Source organism: Lissotriton helveticus, chromosome 10 (genome assembly GCF_964261635.1).
Source record: "Lissotriton helveticus chromosome 10, aLisHel1.1, whole genome shotgun sequence".
In the NCBI taxonomy this organism is placed as follows: domain Eukaryota; kingdom Metazoa; phylum Chordata; class Amphibia; order Caudata; family Salamandridae; genus Lissotriton; species Lissotriton helveticus.
Window position 1 is genome coordinate 936,359,383 of NC_136071.1, and position 9,655 is coordinate 936,369,037.

Sequence of the window (9,655 nt, forward strand, 5' to 3'; positions counted from 1 at the left end):
CCAGGTGGCTTCATCACATGACAACGGTACTAGACCTATTATGAAGCTGCACCTATGCACGTGATAGTTTACGTAAAGTGAAAATAGAAGAAACATTCAATTTGTGCGAACATTTGACCAGCGAGCAAATGGATGATAAGAGGTACGATATATACACGGCCCTGATAAAAAGATAAAATGACAATATGTACATGTAGGCAAACTGTTTAAAAACTATCACAATATTCAATGATCCTAAATACGAGTTAAATATATTATATAAACATATTAAAATACAATATGAAAATACAAAAATATATATCAATGCCTAAAAACCTTAAAACCCATGATGATTTAAACAAGGTTATTATTAAGTCCCTACAATTTGTTTCTAGGTAAGTGGAACCTCATGAACAATTACAGTTAATTGCTCAGAGTCGTGTAATCATATCAATTCGTCATCAATACAAATCAAAAACTGCTCACATTTGAAATTAATGCATAAATGCAAATTGTACTTTTATAATGTTGAACGCCACCTTGGGTCTAATAGTAATTGCTGGGTGCCCAAAAATGTTTCAAAAAGGGATATCATAAATATCTGAAAGACACATATGTGTGGTGTGAAAAAAGTGCATAAGGTGAAAAATGAATTAAAAACCAAAATGATCATTGGTTAAGAGATGTTTCAGCAGCTAGAGTAATCAAAGTTTAATTGTTGCTAGAACTTAAAATGTATTTATAGAATTAGAAATGAGGTAAGTATTCATTAGTTAAACAATGAAAGCTATATTAGAGAAGGATTTGCGGAGCTAGGAAAGAAGGCGAAGAAGACATGGGCACTAAAATAAATAAGTTACAGGCATGTGTGCAGGTCCTCTGTGTTGTTGAGACCCCCCGGAGTTTTGCTATTGAGATTGGGAATATAGCAGGTTTCCAGTTTTCGCATCATGTGTTCCCTATCGCCACCCTTTTTGGTCTTGGGGATGGCATCTATGTCATAGTACGAGAGATCTTGAAGGTTGTTGTTGTGTACCTCTCGGAAGTGTCTCGCAACTGGGTATGGCGGGTCATTGTTATTAATTGCCCGAATATGTTGCAGAATCCTTTTATTTGCCGGTAATTTAGTGCTGCCAACGTACTTTAAAGGGCATGTGCATTCTAAGATATAGATTGCATATTCAGTCTTGCAGTGGAGAGGCTTGTTAATTTTAATCTCTTTATCAATAAAGGCAGTGCAATAGCTTTTTTTATTTATGCCGTGCTGGCACGCTTTGCAGGATCTGCACTTGGTAAACCCATTAGTTGCCATTTACCAATTGGGAGATGGTGATGTTTCAGGACTGCTGGAAACTAATTCGCTATGCATGGAGGGTGCTCTTTTAAAGGTAATGCTGGGTCTGGTGGGCATCTCCGCACCTATTACTGGGTCACTTTTAATCAGAGCCCAGTTCTTATTTGTAATCGTAGTGATAGTTTTTTCTTGGGCGCTGTAAGGAATTATTAGCCTTACTGGTTCTGAGCAGACCACCTCCATTGTAGTCACCTCTCTAGTTTTCCTAGGAATGAGGAGTTTTTCTCTGTCCAGCCCTAAGGTTTTGTTAATTGCAATAAGTATGATTTTGAGAGGATATCCTCTGGCAAGAAACCTGTCCTAGCATTGTTGTTGGGCCTCAATTAAATCTTCCCGATTACTGCAGATTCTTTTGATGCGTAGCATCTCCCCGTATGGGATGCTATTCACCAAATGCCTAGGGTGGAAGCTCAAAAAGTGTAAAATAGAGTTACCTGCAGTCTCCTTTCTGTAAAGTTTAGTTTCCAGCTTTTTTTCTGCCACATATACCTATACATCTAGAAAATTAATTTTGATGCTACTGATGGTGGACGTGAAATGCAAGTTTACAATTTTTGCATTGATGGGCTCAACAAAATTCATGGCTTGTTCAATTGTCCCATCCCACACCAAAAACAGGTCATCAATGTATCTGTAATACAATTTTACATGGTCATCATATAGTTTTTATGCTTGCTCTTGAGGTCCAGCCACAATCAGGTTCAAACTTTGGGCGCTCCACTGTGGGTGCTGCCTTAGGGCTCAACTTTAGAGCCCAAAGTTCATTTTATTGCAGAAAAATGCCGCACTCAATAAATCTTTAGTAATTCCTCTTTTTTACGAACCACACCACTCCCCCAATGGGTTTCGACCTCACAGTGTCTTTGTCACGGTAGCTGAGTCTTTCTTCACAATCTTTTATACCTCACCCATCATTTGCCCATTATGAAGCATGATGGGAGTTGTAGTTAACATGTTCGACTTTCACAAGTATATAGTATGCATTGTCAAATTGTGACGTTTCGTTTCCAAAAACAGTTAGTACTGAGGGTTCACAATTCTCATTCCTGTGCTATAATTTGATTAATATATGATCATTAAATTATTTAAATATATTTAAATTTCATTCCATTAGTTTATTTAATGTGTACTATGTTTAGCTATGTTTATATTAAAACAATATTTTTGTTATTTACATTATAAGTATATGATATTTTTGTGCCCGATATTTTTGACACAATATTTATGTCCCACAATATTTTTGGTTCTGATATTTTGTCAGTGAACTCCACTACGAACATCGCTTTGACTGATAAGCATATTGCGACAAACCTAGTTGGACATTAGAGGTGACTGGCTTCAAAAATAAATTGGCTAATTACGTGAATTGTAGTTGTTAAGTAGGTTGGGCACCTGAGTAACTCACTTGTAATTGCTATGCATTGTGATAGTTCACGTGCCATTAGGTCTTTTTTAATAAGAGATCAGAACCATAAAAAAGATTTGCTCTAGGTCCAGTCTGAGTGCTATTACTAAAAATAAAACTTCTGAAATCACTGTGCCAACTACAGAATGAGGGCCTCATTGTGAGAAAGACATTTGAAGCGATAGTGTTAACCAAATAAGCTTTGCTACTAGAACAAGGCCTTTTCCAGAGATTAGTTTGACTTGCATTAACATTTAATTTACTGTGTGCACTATATTTAGTTTAAAGACCAACAAAATGCCATATTTTGTTCTTTTTAGCCATGTCTCTGACCCCAAAAAACAAAGTGATAGGTAAAATGTTTGAATTAATCTCATTTACTGGTGACCGCATCCCAATCCATCATTTTTCACACATCATATCACCTCAGTTTGGATCCAGGCAAATGCACATCAGTCTTGACCCTACTCCAGTGGGAACAGTCTAGCCCGACTTGCCAAGCCATGTCATCCATGAACCAGAACACAAACAGCCCAGGACCGGTTTCACACTTATTAGGGCTCATTTGCCATGCATAGCTTGGTTAAGGTTGCATAGTGGTCATGAAACCCATATGTGCATACCCATCACACTTAGGGCATCAAAATTCAAAGTGATGGATGGAATGCTTGAACTAATCTTAGCCACTGGAGATCACTTGGGCCGCATCCCAATCCATCGCTTTTCACCCACCATGACACTTCAGTTAGGACCCAATCATTTGAAAATCAGTCTTGACCCTGCTGCAATGGGAACAGTCTAGCCCAAACTGCCAGGCCAGGTGCTCAATAAACCAGAACCCAAACAACCCAGGACTGATTTCACCCTTATTAGGGCTCATCATCCACATATAGCTTGGTTCCAGTGACAGTACCCATGTTATAGCTTGTGTTTGGAGGCTGTGTGCAACAAATGCCCATTTAAAGGTTCCAAAAGCATCACAGAACATCAGTGGGTCCTCAGGAGCTTTTTTTTTATGGGAAAGGGATAGGTAGAAGTGGACGTGCATTGGGGTGTGCTGGGCACAAAACTTGTCCTCTCCGAGGACCACTTGCGGGTCTGTAATTAATCTCATGAGCATATATTTACCTGTCTCTCTCTCTATCTCTCTCTCTCTCTCTCATTAGCCAACTGGATTTTAATATTTTTGCCTGTTTACAGCCATTCCTTTCCTAATGCTCTTGTGGTGTAGCTCTTTAGACTGAAGTACAGAGTTACCATTCTTTGGCACATGTGCTCACACAATGCAAATCGGTTACATCGCCACGCAAAGTGATGCAAATAGCAATGGAATCACATTTGTGGAGTTCCAATTTTCAGCTCTGAGAGTTAATGCAGAGGCATCACAAAAACGCCCTATGTCTTAGAGCTCAAACCTCCTGTTAATGTATGCAAAGGAGGAATAACAGGGCCATAAGAGAACAAAGGCCTGAAGCATATGACGCAAACCTAGACCTGATGTTTGTGGTATCTGTCCATCACCCATGTTGCTTGCACTGTAGAAGATACTAGAACATTGTATAAAAGACTATAATAGTGGCTACTTGCTGTCACAAAGTTCTAGAGTATAGAGTGAGGAACCTTTACTCTCCAGAATTGGCAGTTGGTTTGCTGTGGCTGAGGTGTATAGAATAAACCTGATGCTTCTCTTCTCCAATGAGAGTGTTGACATTTTGAGAGAGTGTTAACTATCTGACGCAACTTTACACTCCAAACGCCAGCGTGAAGGGGCTTGCGGCTTTCTGACGAGGGTGCACACTGTACATGAGGAAAATTCTCCTGTTGAACCACTGAACTTAAGCGGCTGTGAACTTTTGGGAACATGTTTGATGCAGCGTACATGCCCTGAGGGAGTAGGTTCTGTGAGAAGTCTTGGTAAGGCTTTCGTGGTACAACTTGACAGTTCGGGCTGGACTGTTCCCATGAGGCACAGGGTCAGATGATTTGCATATGGCCATGTCTGAACTGGGGTGGCAGAGTGGGCTAAAGAACGGTGATGGATTAAACCCAGATTAGTTGACTGGGGGTGAGTGCTTGTATTGTCAACGCTCCGTCCATCATTTCCTTTGGTTTTTCTTTGTTCGCCATAAGTTGGCAGGGTATGCTCAGACGCGAGTCCCTTGCTCACTTTGCCACTGGATTCAAGCAAGCCGGGCTGAAGAAGGCTGAAATGCCAGAAACCGGTCCTCAGTAGCTTGTTTCCAGTCCAGAGAAGGCATGGCTTGGCAGTTCGGGCTGGACTGTTCCTATGAGGCACAGGGTCAGACTGATTTGCATATGGCCATGTCTGAACTGGGGTGGTAGAGTGGGCTAAAGAACGGTGATGGATTAAACCCAGATCAGTTGACTGGGGGTGAGTGCTTGTATTGTCAACGCTCCGTCCATCATTTCCTTTGGTTTTTCTTTGTTCGCCATAAGTTGGCAGGGTATGCTCAGACGTGAGTCCCTTGCTCACTTTGCCACTGGATTCAAGCAAGCCGGGCTGAAGAAGGCTGAAATGTCAGAAACCGGTCCTCGGTAGCTTGTTTCCGGTCCAGGGAAGGCATGGCTTGGCAGTTCGGGCTGGACTGTTCCCATGAGGCACAGGGTCAGACTGATTTGCATATGGCCATATCTGAACTGGGGTGGCAGAGTGGGCTAAAGAACGGTGATGGATTAAACCCAGATCAGTTGACTGGGGGTGAGTGCTTGTATTGTCAACGCTCCGTCCATCCTTTCCTTTGGTTTCTCTTTGTTCGCCATAAGTTGGCAGGGTATGCTCAGACGTGAGTCCCTTGCTCACTTTGCCACTAGATTCAAGCAAGCCGGGCTGAAGAAGGCTGAAATGCCAGAAACCGGTCCTCGGTAGCTTGTTTCCGGTCCAGGGAAGGCATGGCTTGGCAGTTCGGGCTGGACTGTTCCCATGAGGCACAGGGTCAGACTGATTTGCATATGGCCATGTCTGAACTGGGGTGGCAGAGTGGGCTAAAGAACGGTGATGGATTAAACGCAGATCAGTTGACTGGGGGTGAATGCTTGTATTGTCAACGCTCCGTCCATCATTTCCTTAGGTTTTTCTTTGTTTGCCATAAGTTGGCAGGGTATGCTCAGACGTGAGTCCCTTGCTCACTTTGCCACTGGATTCAAGCAAGCCGGGCTAAAAAAGGCTGAAATGCCAGAAACCGGTCCTCGGTAGCTTGTTTCCGGTCCAGGGAAGGCATGGCTTGGCAGTTCGGGCTGGACTGTTCCCATGAGGCACAGGGTCAGACTGATTTGCATATGGCCATGTCTGAACTGGGGTGGCAGAGTGGGCTAAAGAACGGTAATGGATTAAACCCAGATCAGTTGACTGGGGGTGAGTGCTTGTATTGTCAACGCTCCGTCCATTATTTCCTTTGGGTTTTTTTTGTTCGCCATAAGTTGGCAGGGTATGCTCAGACGTGAGTCCCTTGCTCACTTTGCCACTGGATTCAAGCAAGCCGGGCTGAAGAAGGCTGAAATGCCAGAAACCGGTCCTCAGTAGCTTGCTTCCGGTCCAGGGAAGGCATGGCTTGGCAGTTCGGTCTGGACTGTTCCCATGAGGCACAGGGTCGGACTGATTTTCATATGGCCATGTCTGAACTGGGGTGGCAGAGTGGGCTAAAGAACGGTGATGGATTAAACCCAGATCAGTTGACTGGGGATGAGTGCTTGTATTGTCAACGCTCCGTCCATCATTTCCTTTGGTTTTTCTTTGTTCGCCATAAGTTGGCAGGGTATGCTCAGACGTGAGTCCCTTGCTCACTTTCCCACTGGATTCAAGGAAACCGGGCTGAAGAAGGCTGAAATGCCAGAAACCGTTCCGCGGTAGTTTGTTTCCGGTCCAGGGAAGGCATGGCTTGGCAGTTCGGGCTGGACTGTTCCCATGAGGCACAGGGTCAGACTGATTTGCATATGGCCATGTCTGAACTGGGGTGGCAGAGTGGGCTAAAGAACGGTGATGGATTAAACCCTGATCAGTTGACTGGGGGTGAGTGCTTGTATTGTCAACACTCCGCCCATCATTTCCTTTGGTTTTTCTTTGTTCGCCATAAGTTGGCAGGGTATGCTCAGACGTGAGCCCCTTGCTCACTTTGCCACTGGATTCAAGCAAGCCGGGCTGAAGAAGGCTGAAATGGCAGAAACCGGTCCTCGGTAGCTTGTTTCCGGTCCAGGGAAGGCATGGCTTGGCAGTTCGGATGGACTGTTCCCATGAGGCACAGGGTCAGACTGATTTGCATATGGCCATTTCTGAACTGGGGTGGCAGAGTGGGTTAAAGAACGGTGATGGATTAAACCCAGATCAGTTGACTGGGGATGAGTGCTTGTATTGTCAACGCTCCGTCCATCATTTCCTTTGGTTTTTCTTTGTTCGCCATAAGTTGTCAGGGTATGCTCAGACGTGAGTCCCTTGCTCACTTTGCCACTGGATTCAAGCAAGCCGGGCTGAAGAAGGCTGAAATGCCAGAAACCGGTCCTCGGTAGCTTGTTTCCGGTCCAGGGACGGCATGGCTTGGCAGTTCGGACTGGACTGTTCCCATGAGGCACAGGGTCAGACTGATTTGCATATGGCCAGGTCTGAACTGGAGTGGCAGAGTGGGCTAAAGAACGGTGATGGATTAAACCCAGATCAGTTGACTGGGGGTGAGTGCTTGTATTGTCAACGCTCCGTCCATCATTTCCTTTGGTTTTTGTTTCGTGGTACAACACCTACTGCCTGGCGGCTGCCATGTTTTGTCCTACGCCTTCAAGAAGCCCTTGCCTCATTGCCTCATTTATTCCAGGCCTCAACTGCCAACACAGAGCCAGCACCTCCTGGAGGCAGCTGAGGAACTCCACTACGATGTTGGCTGTGATAAAGAGAACAGCAACTCAGTGTGTGAATACATTGTGCTTTGCCGTATACTGCAAGATCTTAGCTTCTACTTCGTTGTGAGGGTAGAGAGGTTGGATAAAGTGAGGTGGGGGATATTTTATTTGACATCAGAAATAAGAGATGATTATGCAGAGTCACCACTCCCCCATTCTTTTTAACATTCCCTGGGGAACAACCAATAAAGTGGAACAAAGGGAAAAAAGATTGCACTATTGTAACATTGTCTAATAGCAGAGGGACACGAAATCCTAGAGAGTCTACCTGATCTGAGTGCTGATGAATCCGGGGGTTAAATGAATACAAACAAAGCATTATCATTTCCTTTATAGGATCAGTACAATCATGAAGCGTAATCATTTGGGGAAGCACTCACTAAAAGAAGGAGAAACAATAGAGGAATTTGTGTCTGAGTTGCGTAAATTGGCAGCCTCATGTAAGTTTCATGCAACAAATGATGAACGCATCAGGGACCAATTTCTGTTGAATTGCAAAATTTTAATGGTACGGGAGGAACTTTAGCTAAAAGATTATCCTCCCTTCGGGAATGTGTTGATTGTGGCAAAACAAGTAGGCCACATGATGAGATGTGTGAAAGAAAGTAAGCAAGACACAAATAGTAAGGAAAATGTACTAATGGTTGAGGATGAGAAAAACGAGGTAGTGCCTTTTTTTAAAAAAATTTTATAGCGCACGTATCACCCCCGAAGAGGTCTCAAGGCGCTGTGCACATACCGCTGTGGAACCCTTCATGGCCTTTCCCTGTGAAGTGCCCACTCCTGGGCACCTCCAAGGTGAAGCCAGGCATCCTAGCGCTGTTGGGGCCGTTGTGGAGATTAAGCAAGCTATTTCCAGAGTTGCAGAGTGGGACCCATGATTAGAAAAGGCACCGAGGCAAGAATTATCAGGTCCGAGGAAATTGAGCCCAAGACCCGCCGAGGCGGGAATTGAATCCTGGTCCCGGGCCAGGCCTCTGCATCAGGGTCTGCGGCTCTAACCATTGAGCCACACTTCTCAAGTACTTCTGGGCACTCCTATGACAAAGGGCAAGAGGGGTGTTGGCGCCTTCAAGGGCCAATGCTCTAAATGTGGGAGGGTTGGCCACATGGCGAAAAGTAAGGAATTCCCTCCAACAAAAGTCATATGTAGTAAGTGTGGGAGGAAAATACATTTTATGACGTATTGCAGAAGTAGCTCTGGTAGCAAGAAACCTGAGAAACAAGGTGTGTCTAAGGTGTGGAAAGACATTTTGCTGCAGGTGACTGTGACTGATGGAGTGCCTAGAAACCCGAAAGATGTGGTAAGGATAGACGATCTTGAGGTGAGGCCGTGTTTGATTCATGTTGTAGACTAAAAAATAATCTCAGAGGAGATACTTAATAGACTGTTCAAGAAACAGATGCAGCTACACAAAATGGACATACACCCGCGAGGGTATGTTGGCCAGCCAATGAAGATGATAAGATACTTTGTGGGAAAGATTGAGCACAAAAGTCTGTTAGCTTATGTTTCATGTGAAAAAGATAACATTTGTGGATGGCCAGCACAAAAAGACATATTAGTTTATCTGAATCCCAATGCTGAACCTCGAATACTGATCCAGAATGTTAACAAGGATGAGGTGGGATTTAATTTTGAGAAAGAATATTCTGAAGTATCCACAGAAAAGTTAGGATCCATCAAGCAATATGTGCACAAGATAAAAGCAGAAAAGAAAGCAGTTTTGGTGTCAGCTAAAGTCTTCCCTTAAGAGTACAGAATGCGATGAGAGAAGAGTTAGAAACATTGTGCAAGCTTGATGTACTAGAACACTTGGAAACAATTGAATGGTTGACATCTATTGTTGGGGTGAGAAAAGCAGACAGCAAGGTTCGCTTGTGTGTTGACCTTAGGTCCCTCAACAAACAGGTATTTGACAAGTATTTCTTTTAGCCCTGATCAATTATAAAACTGATGCAGATGTTCTTATCCTTTTTAACATCGCTTATATGTATTTAATGATAATAAG